Source organism: Python bivittatus, unplaced genomic scaffold (genome assembly GCF_059951505.1).
Source record: "Python bivittatus isolate LINGU-HERP-01145 unplaced genomic scaffold, Pbiv_v1 ctg000430_np1212, whole genome shotgun sequence".
NCBI classification, from domain to species: Eukaryota; Metazoa; Chordata; class Lepidosauria; order Squamata; family Pythonidae; genus Python; species Python bivittatus.
In genome coordinates this window covers 6200695-6217109 of record NW_028277071.1, presented here as the reverse complement: position 1 = coordinate 6217109, position 16415 = coordinate 6200695, and the positions used below count along the sequence as shown (strand labels likewise).

At 40.6% G+C, this 16415-nt stretch overlaps 1 pseudogene; it reads right to left on the bottom strand.

Annotated features, from left to right (window-relative positions):
• Positions 1 to 213: 213 nt before the first annotated feature.
• LOC148215343 (ribonuclease pseudogene) lies at positions 214 to 642 on the bottom strand (annotated as a pseudogene).
• Positions 643 to 16415: the final 15773 nt, after the last annotated feature.

Below are 16415 nucleotides of genomic sequence, written 5' to 3'. Positions count from 1 at the left end.
AAGTCTGATGAAACCACCAAGCTGGACTTGGTGGGAAAAGGAAATCAGATAAATCCAAAAGGCTATAGCCTGAACTGGAGAAAACTGCTTATGCCAAGCCATGCAGACAGCTCAGTGAGTGTGTGAGGATGTGGGAGAGCAGAACAAGTGAGGGAAGGTTGCCAAAGCAACGTAGAATAAGATCTTTGGTTCTGCTACATTTCTCTTCTTCTTTCAAGCATGGGTAATGTAGTGGACCGGAAGGCCCCTACAGCAAGTGACTCGGATTTTCCTGATCTCACTCTTCCCTTTGTACTTGCAGAAGATTGTCTTGCGTTTGTTACTTTTGATGCAGATGGTGATTGGAAACAGGCTTTTGCTGGTCTGATTGCCATCCAGTTTCCTTCCCCTGGACTTGCAGATGGCGGTCAGCCGTTCTCTGCTGGCATGGATGAAGGTGTTGCTCCGTTGACATTTCAAGCCCTTGCGGCGCATCATCCTGTTGCAGTAGTTGTGGTCATTCTGGAGATCGGTTTTGGGGTTGTCCACATGCCTTCTCAGGAAGTCTTCATAGGATGAGGCTTCACTGCAGGGGAAGAAGGAAGTCGCTGGGAGGAAAAGCAGCAGAAGGAGGGCCCAAAAGCAGTAGCCATTAAGAGCCATGATTCGCTCCTGACTCAATAGCTGCAAAATAAGAAATAATCCCCAGATAAAGAATATCTCTTATTCAGAAAGCAAATTGACATAGTGTATATGGAAGAACGTAGTTGCATTGAGAAGGCCAGATTTAACTAATAGACCGGATTCCTCTGTTCTGACAGGCGCAGATGGCTCTCTCTCCCTGTTTTTTATTTATCTGTTAAGTGCCTATCCTGCTTCTCTTGAGTTTTTAGCTGTCAGTTAGCTTTATGTCCCACTTTTCATTCAGCAGCCCAAGGAGGCATAAGCAGCACTCTTTCTTCCCGTTTCCCCCCGTAACAATCTTGTGAGGTGGTCTGGGCCGAGAGAAAGAGTCCATAAGTGAACTTCTGTGGCTGAGGTGGGACTAGAACTGGGTCTTCCCAGTAGCGATCCAACATTTTAACAACCAGTACAGCACACTGGCTTTTATAATGTTAAACCATTAAAATAATGTCTTCAAAAGCTAGAGAAGTCTCCCTAAGATGGACATCCTCTAGATTTGTTGGACTGTAATTCCCATCACCCCAATTGTTTCAGGATGATAGATGTTGTAGTCCAGCACATGTACAGGACTCTAGGTTGGGGAAAGCTGGCCTAGATGTGGAACTCAGCTGCCCTGTTTTCTGCACCATTTAAATCAACCCAGAACATAAGCATTCTTCTATGGCCCTGACACCTTTTGGTAGTAAAGCTGTATATGCCCAAGATAAGTGAGGTTTGGAAAGCTATCTGGCATGTTATGGAGAAAGATGCAATTTGAGCTGGCTACATTTAATGGGTGGAAGGAGTTATTTTATTTATAGATTTAGATATAGATATGGATATAGATATATTTCAAAATTTATTATAGCCTCCCAAATCCAATGTGTACAAAACTAAAAAAAGAAAAAAAAACCATAAAACAGATAAAACCTAGAACGGCTAAAATCAAACTATAGCCTCCCAACTCCAATGGACTCTGGGAGATATACAAAACTTTAAAAAATATCCATAAAAACAAATAAAACCTAAAACCACACAGACAGCCCGGACTAAAATGATCTAATAACAACACAGATCAAACGAAACAAAACAGCCCTTCCCCCACAAAAAACAACCACAATACGTCAATCCCAGGCCTGGGACCAAAGTCAGGTTTTAAGAGCTGTCCAGAACTCTAGGGGAGAGGACCCTGTCCTTATCTCAGGGGGGATGCTGTTCCAGCAGTGGGGTCTGTGACACAGGACACTTCCTCGGTCCCTCAAGATGACAATGTTTAATAGAGGGGACCTGCAGCACACCCACTCTACCAGAATGTACTGGATGGGCAGAAATGATTGGAAATGAGCTGTCCCTCACATATCCAGGCCTTGTGCCATACAGGGCTTTGTAGGTAATAGCCAGCACCTTGAAGTTAATTCTTCCAAACGTATCAAAGTTAAACAATAATGAATGGGACCTAAGATGCTGCTCTAGCTCAGCTGTGCATCACAAGCTCCCAAGCATCATATTTCCATGCCTTTAAATACTATACTTTCAGTTACCATCTTTGGATTCCACCACCTCAGAGTGTTATTTATTAATAGATGCTAGCAATTTGGTTAAATCTCCGCTAGAAAGTTATGCCCATTGCTGTCATAAGCTCTCTGTTTCTATATCCTCTCTGCAACTGATCTGGGTCTAAACTCACCCGATCTTTCAATTTGCCCCCTTTCAGGCTCCCTCCAAGAAGGATGGATCCAAGGTCCAGAGAACTGAAGATGCCAGCCAGACCCCTTTCCTCCTCTCGAACTGGCCGTTACACACTGCAAGCCTGTGGTTGAATGAAGAAGTTTGTACATCCTTCTTAGATGTTCCCTATTTTTGTAACCTTTCATGTAGCAACCTTCTTGAGGAGAATATCTGCTGAACTGTACCATGGGGATAGATGAGCACAGTGAAAATGCCTCATGACATACATACATACATTTTTATATGATTTGAGGGAATCATCCTTAGCATTTAGCCCCTAGACCTATTATTGCTAGAGGTACACACTTCAAGCAAAATGTGTAGCTCAAATGAACTGCTTTCCTTTGTCCAACAAGAGAAAGGTCTCACTTGCAGCTAACCATAGCAGAAATGTGTCCTGGCAACGTATTTTTTTATGATGTCCCAAAACGTTTCTTCATCTTGTCCTCAGATCTTGAGGAAAACAGTCTTAGGTTGTCCATAGTTGCACTGATGCTGAAGGAATACTTCCCCCCTTATTCCAATACAGTTCAAAGGTGAGCAAAGGTCACTCAAAACCATGGCGGAAGGTCACTATTGACAGTGACTTCAAACAGAATCATTAGAGATGGGTTAGGGAATCCCCCATGGGAATAGCAACATTCATGCTAGTTTTGTTTTTCTGCTGATGCAAGGATGAGTGGAGAGTTATGTAGCATCTTCCTAATGGCTGAACCTATCAAAACATAGCACAGCCTTCATTGATGGGACTTACAGGAGGTACATGTGGTTTCTATGTTTGGGATGTGTTCTTAACTCAGGTGGCATTGCTTGTGACTGTTGTTTTAATCCTTATATGCCACCCAGAGTCAGTGTGGTGAGATGGGCAGTCATATAAACTATATATATTAATGAATAAACATTATGCAAAGGAAGTCTTCTGCTTTCTCAGAAGCTTACTATCCCTGAGAAATAGGCTGATCTTTTCGCTCACTCCTAGATTGCTTTCTAATCTCTTGAGACCTTCCTTGGGTGGTCAATTCTAGCTTAGCACATTGTAAGATAACAAAGAATAACCTTCCTTACTTTCGTTTGTTCACTCTTCAAACATCTCTCCATTATTCTGCAACTGTGAGCACCTGTGAAGAAGGTAAGGATGACAGGCCACGTATGTTGAAGCTGTCATGCAAACGCTGTGATATACACACTCGCGTCAGCGGTCAGAGCACAAGTACATAATGGCCACGCTAGTGATATCACTGTGCAGATGCCACCATTTGGGCACTATTGTGGCTTGGTGTGGTTGCTGCTGCACGAGGCCCCCTTGGTTTGCCCATATTCTGACCTGAAAAGCCATTCCGTTCACTCAGAGTAAAACTACAAAAAATAAAGAACCTAATCTTTTCATTCGTTCTTTTCTGTTTTTATTCTATATCTTCAAAACCTAATAAAGTTGTTTGTAAAAACATAGAGAACATGATCTTTCCTCCCATACAGGGTAGAAATCTATTCTCATTCTGCACCCTCACATTGCCTTTATCTCAATTTGGTCATAATGAATGTTAAACACGTTTAACATTGCTACTTTATTCTCACTTTGCTCTATAACAATTATAGAGGGAAAAAGTCAGGAGAGATTAAAAAAAGTTTAAGCAAGAGAATAAGATTCCAGGTTCAATCTTCTTCCCCTGATCCATCTCCACCTAAACATGTCTTTTCCTGCTTCTCAAAGAATTGGAAAAGATGGAATATTTGCGCAAATACATATATATTTGTATTAATTTCTTTATAGTACAATTAATAGCAGTTAAAAGCAAAACATTAATTTCATTCCAAACAGGTGATTGCATCGTACAAAGTAGAAAGGAGTACGGTGGTACAATATTTCTCTACTTTTCTACAATGTTAAGAATAGAAATGTCGTGATTATGCAAATCTGTACAACCTAACCTCTAAACAACCTATTAAAACTAGATTCATATATGAAATCATATTGTCTGATCTTCTACAGTGATAAAGAGCTACTTTGAAAGCAGAAAGCTGATCACTTTCAATCAGCCAATCTTAGCATTTTGCACTTATATGTTCTTCCAACAGCCAGGATAGCTTGCCCACTAATCTCCTATATCCTGACATCCTACCTTCTCCAACATCTTGGGCAAATGGCAGGTATGTGGACCTGAATTAGATCAGGCTATTGCCAGCCATCCCCATAAAGTAGAAGTGCCTGAGGCCCTGTCAAAATGGCTGTGAAAGTAAACTTTTTCACAAACTAGAACCAGGACATTATGGAACTTTCGGGCTGTGCAGAGATCTGGATTCAAAAGGGAAAAGATGGTTGGAGTGTGTGGGGCCCACATAGCTTCCATCAGCACGTCCTTAGCTCAATTTAAGAAATTGCTGACAAGTCTACCCCTGTACACTACAGATCTCCTTTTTCCCTTTGAATCCCTACACAGCCTGTTTAAGCACTCTGCAGCGTAAATGTATATATATTGTTTAATTCATTTCATTTTAATTCATTTTCATCCTGGCCCAATTTTGCATGCCAGCCAGAGGCCAACTGTGATCTGCATTCCTTTCATAAAGCTTGGCTGACTCACATTCTTTAATACCTGGATTTTTTAAACTGCACTGAAATCATCTCAGAAATGGTGTCTGCTGTTTACAGAGATAACAAATCTTGGGTTTTGGTAACAAAGCGTTCAATTAAAACATACTGTATAAACACATCTAATCTAATGTATGTCAGCTGCAAAATACAGGCCAAGGCTATCACAGGAATGAGCCCCCAAAGGAAATGTCCTAACTGCCATTGGTTCTCTTCCAGTTTCTTCTGGGTAAGCAACTGAGGCCTACTTTACCTCAGGTAGTGTTGTAATTTTCTTCTGTTTCAACACAGAAACCACAATAACCTTCATTAAGACACACAGGTGGAAGGGGAAGTTCTCCCTAGATGCCTTAAAAGTAGGGCCCCCAGACCTGGGCTGCAAAAGTCTAGATAACCATTAGATGGCAGGAAATTGCAACATAAATCTCTTGTTCTCATCTAATGGTCATTTAAAGCTTTCAAGCTTAAATTTTGTCGTTCTTATTACCAAAACAACAGACTCAATAGTCATGAAGGCCTCCTCCCTCCCCAAGGCCATGACACAAACAGGACAATTAGATGGTGGCCTTTTCTTTCTTCTTTTATGTTTACCTGAGCCTCCCTTCCTGCATTCCTGCAAAGAAATTAAAACTAAGACAGCTTCAGATTAAAACAGAAGCCATCGCTTGAAAAACTAATTGAACATTGAAATAAAACTCAAAACCAACATCTTATAAAACCAGATATAGCCTACTTCAGCTGACTGCAAATAGCTAAACAGAATTATACACTGTGTTGGTAGAAACATAGGAGTGCTGCTGATCTGAATATTTTTGATATAAAACAGAATAAAACCCAGCCATTCGCACTGATGTTTAATAACAATACCCTTTTATTTAATTTATCTCAATCACTGTTCCATTTCTCTCAGGGGGTACATGTCTCTTTTGTCCTTCTTCTCTTTGCCACGTTCCTCCTTCCGTGTTCCATCCCGGCTCTAATCTGTGAAACAAACATGGCAAAATGCCTAGAGCTACTCATGGCTTCGCTCATGGCTAATTCAAAATACTGTTTCAGAATTCTTATCAAGAAGGGGCAATGAAGACTAGTTCCCCAACCACCGAAAAGAAGAACAATCACTTTGTGTGTATTCCTCTTACAGGTAAAAAAAGGGCAAACATTTTCCTGATAGCTTCCATTCATTTTTCTCACCCCTTATTCCCACAAAGTTCCAGGAATGATTTCGCACAATATAATTACAAGGGATGTTGTAATATAACTACAGGAGTGATGTTGCTGGGCCTGTAAATTAGTCCTACATTTGAAGCTTATGAAACAAGTTGATTATGTGGCCCCATTGAGCGTCAAACCTGCGCCATGCTATGCTTGGAAGGAAGTTTGAAGGTGATTGGGATTAGTCAGCTCATCATTAATAGTAAGCTTGGTAGTAGAGAAAAGGTGGGAGGATTTTTACAGGTGATAGAAAGCCACCTTGTCTGTCTTCCGTTAAATGGGCATTTGGGGACTAAATACACCTAGCACAGCAGCCATTTTGTGAATAAACAAACCTTCCCAAGGACATTTTCACAACAGCTGCAGTTTGCTCCATATTGAAATGTGTCCCCCCCCCCCCCAGAATTGCCTACTTTGGCACTCATCTATCCCAGCTTTATTGCGGAGTGTGACCCGGTGTGATGTAGTGGTCAAGCAGTACACCAGATTCTGTAGGTCTAGAAATATGAAGGTCCTTGGAGAAAAAAATGGGAGAAGAGGGGTAGGAGCCTTTTTCTCCATTTTTTTTTTCTTTTTCTTGGTTCTTTTTTTACCATGGTGTTTCCCAGGAGTTCACCTGCCCAGTCAAATGCGAGTTGAAATCTTTCTAAAACATGGGACAATTCTTGGCCCATCAGTATTCAGTAGGGGACAAGTGACAAAACATGTGTCATGATGCAACTATTCACATTTCATTATCTTGCCATTAACATGATTACGAATGGACCCATATGGTTTGTCCTTGGACTCTCTTGCTATTTTACAGAGTATTTTGCAATCTGCCTATGCTACCTTGAGTTCTTGAAAGAAAAAATAAAATATAGCTGCAAAATATAAAATAAAAATTTACAAATAGGGTCCATATGGTTGAATAACTGTGTGGTGCAAGATTATCTTCCTTCTGTTGTTCTTACCTGAGCCCATTGCAGAAGCTCACCTGAGTAGCCAACAGTCAAAGCTTCAGTGGTTGAAGAATTGGGACATCGTCATTTCTGAGGAGGCCCTCAAAGCCAGGCAGGAGGCCGGGTGATATTCCTCACCGCTATAAGGAAGCAAGGTCACAATTTATGCATTGGGGTGTCCTGCACCAGTTTGCTTGCATACACCACCTGGCTAAATACAGCAATAAAATAATTCCTCAGGGACGGTGGATCGAACATAGGAACAGTGGGATTCATTAATACATTCAGTTTTCCCAGAAGGTACCCATTTTATATAAAAAGCTTGATATCTCCATTTTCCAACTCAATCACCCAAAGAACAGAAGAAAAGTAAGCCACATGCCTTTAGATAGGCATACAGAGTATCTGCATCTGCATCTGCATCTGCATCTGCATCTGCATCTGTATACCTTTATTATGTTAAATGATAGGCTGGCGGTTACACATTGGCCCTGGTCTGTGGGTTCCCCATTTTTCTGTTAAGACAATTCCATTTCTTTCTGATAGTAATACATTAATCCTATCACAAATCCATACTGAAAATTCACATTAGAATTTTAGAAACGGGAAGCAACCTTTGGCCCCTGATCTCCTCCTACCTTTCACTACTACGTTTTAAATACAGAAATAAAGAAAATCAATCCAAGGCATGGGAGGACAGAAGGCTTTATACAATTGCTGAGCTGTTTATTGATGGAAACTTTTTGTGTTGAAGGTATTTAGCGGAAGAAATTGCCCCAGGTTGTCGCTTGGTTTCAAATGAGAAATACTGCAACCTTCTTTCACTCAGGAGATCTTCCACCCATTATGGAAGAACACCGAGTCACACTTTTCTTTCTGTCTCTTAGCAAAGAAAAGCTTTTGTAAGAGAGCAAATTGCTAGTGGGGAGAAAAAACACAGGGATTCCCCAAAGTGATACAATCTCCTAAGTTGAAACATTCAGTGCACCGAATATAGCAGTCCTTATTGCACTGGAGCCAAAAGAATTTATTCAGCAAAGAATAAATATTGCTTCCATATCTTGTGTTGCTATTAATCTGTTTTTTGATGATTAATGAACAATTTGCAGGACGGATACCAAAGAAGAATACGAAGTGAGATGACAGAACAGTAATACATCTTGAAAAGGGTTTATTAAGACGTCGTCCCCGAACATACTGACAGCATCAGAAGGATACGACCCCAAACAGCTGGGTGAGCCCAAACAGCGGGACGGTTTTGTTCTGAACTGAAACCAGAACAAAGGAAGCTGGGAAAAAGAGGAAAATCATGTAGCCCTTTTTCCCCACTCCCCTGCCCTTTGGCATCCTCACCTGGGTTCTGGGATCACTAGCAAGGGGAGAGTCTGGTTTGTATTTCACTGACTGGAGAGGAAGGGATGACACAAGAGTAAGCAGGCACCCAATGGGAAATACCCATTGAAAGGAATGTCGTAGGGAGCCACTGAGGAGGCTAAAGAAAGCCTTCAGGGTGAAACCTATTCACATCTTGCCAATTTCAGACAGCTGCGTAAGCCGGGTGCTAATTACCTAATTATGGTCACAGGGCTGCGCTTGTTAAGCTGCGGTTAGCAGCTTTTAGGGAAGAAAAGCAGTTTAGGAAGAGATCACTTGTCTAAGCAATCTCCCCCCTCTGCAAGGGGGGGAATTCTGCAAAGGCGGGTGGGGGGGAAAGGTAAAAAATATAATACAAAAATACAGCCAGGGAGTCAGGCAAAGAACATCTCGGTTTCTCCTTTATCAATACATAACCGATTCCCACCACCTTGGTTTAGCTGGGGAAAGGCAGGCAGCTTGTGAACGTTTGTGGGTTAAACAAAATCTCTGTCTGAGCTTCTTCCCCATGATTCCTGGAACAGCTTCCTTGTTTCTGCCACGCTTTCAGTTTGGGATCATATCTCTGTCTTCAGCCACCTGCAGTAAGGTAATCAATCCCCTCTCAAAAGGACCAGCCAATATTTTTCTGTCCACCACAGAGTCTGGCTTTCAGAGGTCACCTGGTAATCTTTTTTCAGTATTGAATGTTTCAGGTTTGGTTTCTCCGTATTTGAAATATTGTGTCTGTATTTTATTCTTCTGGGACCATCAATAAACAAAAAAACACAGTGGTTTGGAGCATGTGAGTTGACACAATCCTATTTGGGGAAAGTTTCACATTGTGATCAGTGAACACCTGGATGGGGTAATTCCAGAAGTCCTTGGAAAAGGTCCTCATTTTTCAAAGCAATGACAGTATTCTTGGATTGCTGAAAAACAACTGAATCCATTTTCTACTGATCCTATTTGGAAGCCAAATAATATGAATAAGTCAATGACAGGATGTTGAACAGACAGATAGACAGACAGATGGTCAGAGTCCCAGCTCCTTTCATGTGATTCTTCTTTTCTTCCTGGGGGGAGGGATGTCAAGGGACAGTTTCAATCCCAGGATCTACACACACTGAGATGAACTAAGGGAACCATCTGCCATTACTGGCAAGAAGAATTCATTGATTAATCAGATACGATTCCATGACAATCAGCAATAGTTTGTCTTGACTGGCAAACATCCCAATCTTCTCCACCACTGAACCCAATGGGAAGTACTTTTATTGACATCAAAATAACCACAAACAGAGAAATCAGATATTAACCATAATGCAGGGTGTGATAAATGCGCTCCCAGGTTCGCTCACTCACAGCCTGTTGAGGCACACACATCTTGTAAGCCCCCCTTGTTTTCTACCTGGGTTTTGCAGATAGGTGTGGCTAGAGCAGACAAGACACACAGCCCTGGTCAATAGCCAAGAAATAATTAGGTTCACACACAAATCACTTTCAAACAAACATTAAGGCACAACAGGTTCTTTGAAATACACAGAGACCAGTGAATACAAAGTAACAGTAAAACATTACTGGTTACAATGTTCATTTGCTGTTTCTCACATGCACACACACTCACCCACACTTACCCACGTCCTTCTCAACTAGGCTGCCAGGCGCTAGCTAGAGGGACAGAAGCCGCCAAGTCTTTATCCCCCAAAGCTCTTGCTTTGTTGATTAGCTGGGATTGGGGTTTATTCCATGTACTCAGGCCCAACTCCCTTTGGTTCAGGCGACATTAAGTTTGGAAATAAAAATGTGAAGCTTTCAGTTAGTCAGGGTAGCATATCCAATTTTTCCCTACAGAAGAGGGCAACCCTTTGTGAAAAGTGAGGGGAAAGCTGCCCACTCCAAAGACTGGAAGATTAAACCAGAAGTGGTAAGTTTTCTATCTGCTTTTCCTTGCTGCTCTGTAGTGTACATTGCAAAACAAGTTTTTTTCTTCTTTTTCTCTTCAGTGAAGGAGAATCTGTGATGCAATATTTGTTCAAATGTTTTAGAAGTCCCTCGACTAGTATCTGGATCCTTTCCCCTACATTTCAAGAACCCTTTACCAGAGGGTTTATTTCAGTCAAGGACTTCAGAGAAAGCCTGCTTAGCCACACTGTGAAAGAGGTGGCTTTTTGCCCCATCGGAAATATCTCAACTGAGGTGTCACTTTTCACCAGCATTCTCATGCAAGACTTGGCTGTGACTTACATTGATTCATCTGCCCCAATTTGTCATGAAACAAAAACTCTCAATTCACTCCAAGACCCAAGCTATTAAATTCTTCCTCTGATGCTTATCCCATCCCCTGTGCCAAATCCTCCATCGGCCCGTTTCCATTCCTCCCGCTCATTATCCAGGATCTAAAGAGTAATGAACTGGTAAAAAGTTTCCTCTCCCTTTTCCAATAAAGCCAAAGTTCCAGTTTAACTGGCCTGGAGCTTGAGCCGGCAACTGACCTTTGCCCACAGCATCGGCTTAAACTCTCTTGAAGAAGCAGTGAGAAAGGGGAGGAGGCCAGGAATAGCTTTCGCTCATCCTGAGGAATTGGAAACACTGCAAAAAGTTGCACCTCTGGCCACCTCTGTAGCCCTTGTCCCCCTGGCCAGACATAAAGTATAACAGAGATTTATAAGAGGGTTGTCAGGATCCTCCCACGGGTATATTTCCATTTCCATGTTTCAGCTCAGCACAAGATTCATTCTTCTCCAGCTTCTTGGGGGTACCCAGCATCCACGCTTTGCAAGTAGAGTCATCAGATCATTTCCAAGTTCTGTTGTATAAGTGAAGAGGAGAATGAAAGGAAGCTAGAAAGCTCCCCAAAGTTCATGGATGGCTTCTGTTTGCATGCAAGCTTTGCTTGGTTGACAGTTCCGATTCTGGTTTACCTGTCAGGCTTAGGACCTATAATACCTTTGCTGTGTCTAAGCTTGCAACCTATCAAACCAAATGCAGCCCATCGACCAGATGGCCCACCAGGACCTCCATCAATCTCCTGATTTAGCCTTTTGACCAGGGGAGGTCAAAATATGGGGCAAATGGACAATTTGGACAGTCTAGCTCTGAGTGCAAAGCCCTAAATGGATTGTGAAGCATTAGCTGCTTCAGGAGTCATCAACACAGCTAAGATCAGCATCCAGGATTTTAGGCCCAAGATCCATACTTTATCTTGAGTGGCAGTCTGGGGATTCACAGCCCAGAAAAATGGAATAGGCACAGCAAGGACCAATATTTGAGCTCATTGAAACGTCATTAATATGATTTAAATTAATTAAATAGAGCTAATCAAGTCATTACTCATGTGTTTTCACTTTTTCTTTTATAATAATTTTATTAAAGTTTTTAATTACAAGAGTAAAACCTAATACAAATTTTAAAAAGAGAAAAAGAAAAAGAAAAAGAAAGAGTAGAAGGTGCAGAAAAGAAAGAGAAGAAAGCTAAGGATAAAATATAACAAGTAAGAATATAGTAAAAAGAAAAAGGAAAGGAATATATAAAGAAGTGAGTTCCCACTTTCATCACAAGTATAAACAATTCTAGTAACTTATTATCTCCTCTTAAAATACAATAAATGATCTGTTCTTCCCATATTCCTTGTCTTATTTATCAACAAATCCATAAACCTTTGTCATTTCAGTCCTGCTTCAGGAAAGGTCCATTCAGGCTTACCAGAGATAACAACATATCTATTTGAACCATCATTAAATAAACCAATATTAGATTCCTACCTTTTTCTTCTAACAATCTTAATCTTTAGTCCATTCAAATAATATCATAGAACTTGACTTCTTTTCATTTTTTTTCTTTGTCCCTTCTCATCGGATTCTTCAAAACTTTAACAATCCAACATAGGAAAATTATCCTGGTCACTCTCTTGGTTTATTGTTAGTATATCCCTTTTAATTATCAAGACATCAGCTGGTTTGTTTCATATGTCCAGTGTAAAATCTTTTTCCATGTCATTCTTGTAGCCTGTCATTTGTAAATCCACTCTCAACTCAGTCTCAATCTTCTCAAGTAGAACTTGTTCCTCTTCCAGAACCTATGTTGGACACAGACTCTCCATAGAGGGAGATGTATCTGTTGACACTATTGAAATTAATTTCTAAGCCCCTTGTTCAAAAACCCTTGTTCAGGATACCCAAGGTAAGAATATTTTGCTTCATTCTGTAATTGTAAGTCTAGTTTATGTGTTCTTCTTTAATTGCAATCTTTAGTTCCCTCTAGTTCCCTCTAGGATCCAATTTTTAAAATCTTATAATTTTTTTTAAAAAATTCAGAACAAAAGGATTTTCCCATGGGAAGGATTCTTTATAATTAATTCCAAAACCTTATTTCAAATTTATCTGGACCCTTCATCCATTGGTAAATTTCTCAAATCAACGTTTTAACCACCCTTTTGCTGTTTATTCCAAAAGGAAAAAAAATTAAATCCTTATATTTGTAGTTAAAACTTGCTTTCACTAAGGATTGGAGGAAACTCACCCAGTACTGTCAAACTTGTCGATCCAAAGATTTCTAATAGCTAAAAAGCAGTTGTTAAGCTATTTCCAAAAGTGATTAGAAAAGGAAGTATGCAAACCTAGAGCGCCAACCACCGTGTGAGCAAGGTGGCTATTCCCTTGTCTCCCAGGGCTCTAAACCCACTGGAGACCAGTATCTTGTGGTCTCCTTGCAAGAAGCAGCTGTATGGAGCACTTGTGGGCAATCTCAAGACCTCTCCTTGTCCAGAAAGGAAATATCAAAGAGCCGGTCTACTTACCTGTTCTTCATTCCACCGCAGTCGCTGGCTGTGCCTTTCGCCCACCATTCCTTCCTCAAGTTTCCATTTTTTCTTTCAGCAGATATTATAATAAGGAAATATTCAAAAAACAAAACAGGGCATCATGGTATCACCCCTGAGAAATGTAAAAAGTCAGAACAATATTCTGAGGAAGGATGCAGACATATTCATGAAAAATTTGGTGATTTCCAACAGCAAATACTGAGATAATATTTATGACACTGAGCACAGAAATAAAGAGCTTCAGTATGTAAGAAACCACACTTAAAGTGTTCTCTGAATGGATAAAGGATTGGGGAAATTGGGTATCTGAGCAATCGTTTTGGTTCATCACATCTGATTTATACGTGGCTGAATCATTCTGTCTAGAAATAAGTTGTTCTAAGCCAATAACACTAGATGATATTCCAATTGCCCATTGTGAACAGGTGCTTGCATGCACATACAATTTGCCCATTATGCATCTATTTCCATGAATCATTTACATTGTCATTGTTGGCTGCTATCACATCTAGGTTGACTCATGGAGACCCTGCGGAGATTTGTCTAGAACTGTGTTCCTACTTCAGTCAAGCTGCTGCTAAGCGTTGCTAAAGTGGCATCCATGGCTGTTGTTGTATTAAGAATCTGCTACAATGCCAGCCTCACTGCTTGGTGTCTTCCTTCCACCTTTTCAAGTACATCTTTCCCTAATAATCTTTCCCTTTCTCTCATTCTCTTTGAATTGTCCTGGTTTAAATCCTTTGATGGGACTCAAAATCTTGCATCAGATTGGACTGAATCTTACTGACAGGTGTATAGGACATTGTTTTCGCCTTTTGGAATTGATAGCACAGTGGTCATTTAAATATCTTTCAATCTAGCAATCTACCTACCATCCAGTATTGTTCCATGTGCAGAGTTGATCTTTATCTAGCTCTGTTTTTCGTGTAAGCAGGTCTGACCATCCAGGCTTTCAGATGTGTTCCAGGTTTCAGTAATCATGTATTATATACAGTGATGGTTCCTGAGAAGTTGAGGAAGAGGAAACTCCCTCAGTAGGCCAATGACTACCTGGTCAAACATTCTGGGTCCCACCCTGGCCAGCAGGATGCCTTTGGGAAGCTGACAAGCCTGGACTGGGGTATCAGAGCCCAGTTCCACTGTCACTTCCCAGCCTGATATCTGTGATTCAGAAGGTGATGAAGAGCCATCAATATCAGTACCCACTGATAGCCTGATCCTCCCTGGACCCATCCAGTCCTCTTTACAAAACATCCAGACTGGGCTACCATCACAACAATGGTCGTTAGGGAGGAGAAAACCTTCTTATAGTCCACATTATCTATGCCATGCATGGTCTTCAATGCCTCTATCATGTCCTCCTTTATCCTTCTTCATTCCAAGCTAAAAAGCCCCCTTGACTCCTTGTAGGGGAGCTACTGCTGCCCCAATGATTGATTCTTTTTTGCACCTTTTCTTGCACAATAATGACAGATACCAGAACTGTACATATCATTGCAAGTCTCATATATAAATTTGTAAAAAGGCATTCATGATACGGTATGGTATGGTATGGTATGGTATGGTATGGTATGGTATGGTATGGTATGGTATGGTATGGTATGGTATGGTATGGTATGGTATGGTATGGTATGGTATGGTATGGTATGGTATGGTATGGTATGGTATGGTATGGTATGGTATGGTATGGTATGGTATGGTATGGTATGGTATGGTATGGTATGGTATGGTATGGTATGGTATGGTATGGTATGGTATGGTATGGTATGTATGCTATGATATTCCAAGAATGGAATCTGTCTTTTTTTATAGCAGCTGCACACGACGCTGAATTTTTCATTAAGCTGTCTGCTGTGACTTCAAGGTCATTTTCTGCTAACTCAGATCACACTACACTTGCCTACCCTACAGTGCATACCCTCAATGTGGTTTGAAGTGCCTTTCTTCCTTATTTTTGAAAAACAATCACACACACACACACACAAATAGCAGTGAAATTTCCTGCATCTTTTGTGGGCAGAGTTGGATGGTCCATCTCATAGAGCATTTGTCTGGGCCAACATTTCTGAAAAAAATGCAAAAATATTGCATGTGCAGATGATCGATTGAAGGTAACCCAAGCCCTTATTGAGCGAGTGACTTGCTCTGCTTTTTAATTCTAGATTTCAATCGAGCCAATAGTTTTCATTATAATAAAAAAAATTAATATTAAGATACTAACAAGGCAAAATACCCAGCCTGCTTCTGCAGTATTTCCTTATTTGCTTCCAACCCTATTGATTTATTTAGAAAAACATTTGACCTGTAAAACTCCATCCAGCTTAATCTCCCCAGACCATAACTATTTCTTCTACTTTGCATCTGATGAGACCAGTTTTTCCTCACTTGTTACTCTTTAACAAGTTAAAGTTGAACTTGTTACTTGTTTACGTCTGATACAAACTTCTACAAGTTTAACTTGTTACTCTTTTACATTTTATTCCGCAGATTACTGCCTTTTTCATCAAAGTCTTCTCTGCCCTTACAGGAAATCTCTACAGCCAATTTTCACTCATCAAATTGAATATGAACTGGTTGGGGGGAAATGCAAGACTTTTTTTGCTTGTTTGTTTGCTCCACACCCCTGTCCACAACCGACAAACAAACATGAACGCCCACCAACTTACACCTTTCAGCCCCCCAATTTTTCCCCATGTGTTTTCTGCCAGTCTTGAGTTCTCCAACCTGCTTTGTTCTTCCAAAATGATAGGAAGGAGAGTTGACTTGAGAAACTAAATGAAAGATGGAAGATGGAAACAGAAAATAATGTATTGACTGGAAGTGAAATGTTGAAATGAATGAAAATGATAAAAAGATCTGCAAGGATGCCCCGTGGCTTAAACTGAGAGGCTTTATTTGTGGTTTTGAAAATTTCTGCAGTGAAGTAACCTCACAAAGAATATATAGAGATGACTGAGGTAGAATATCATTAAAGTAAAAGGAGGACAGATGGAAAAATGAACAGAACACCCTCCTGTTTCCCCTCTTTCAATAGATTGTCTTAATTATTTCTATCTCATATTAATATCATCCTGTCCATTCTGGTTTCACAAATCCTCCCTCTTTCTCAACTGGCATTCAACATCCT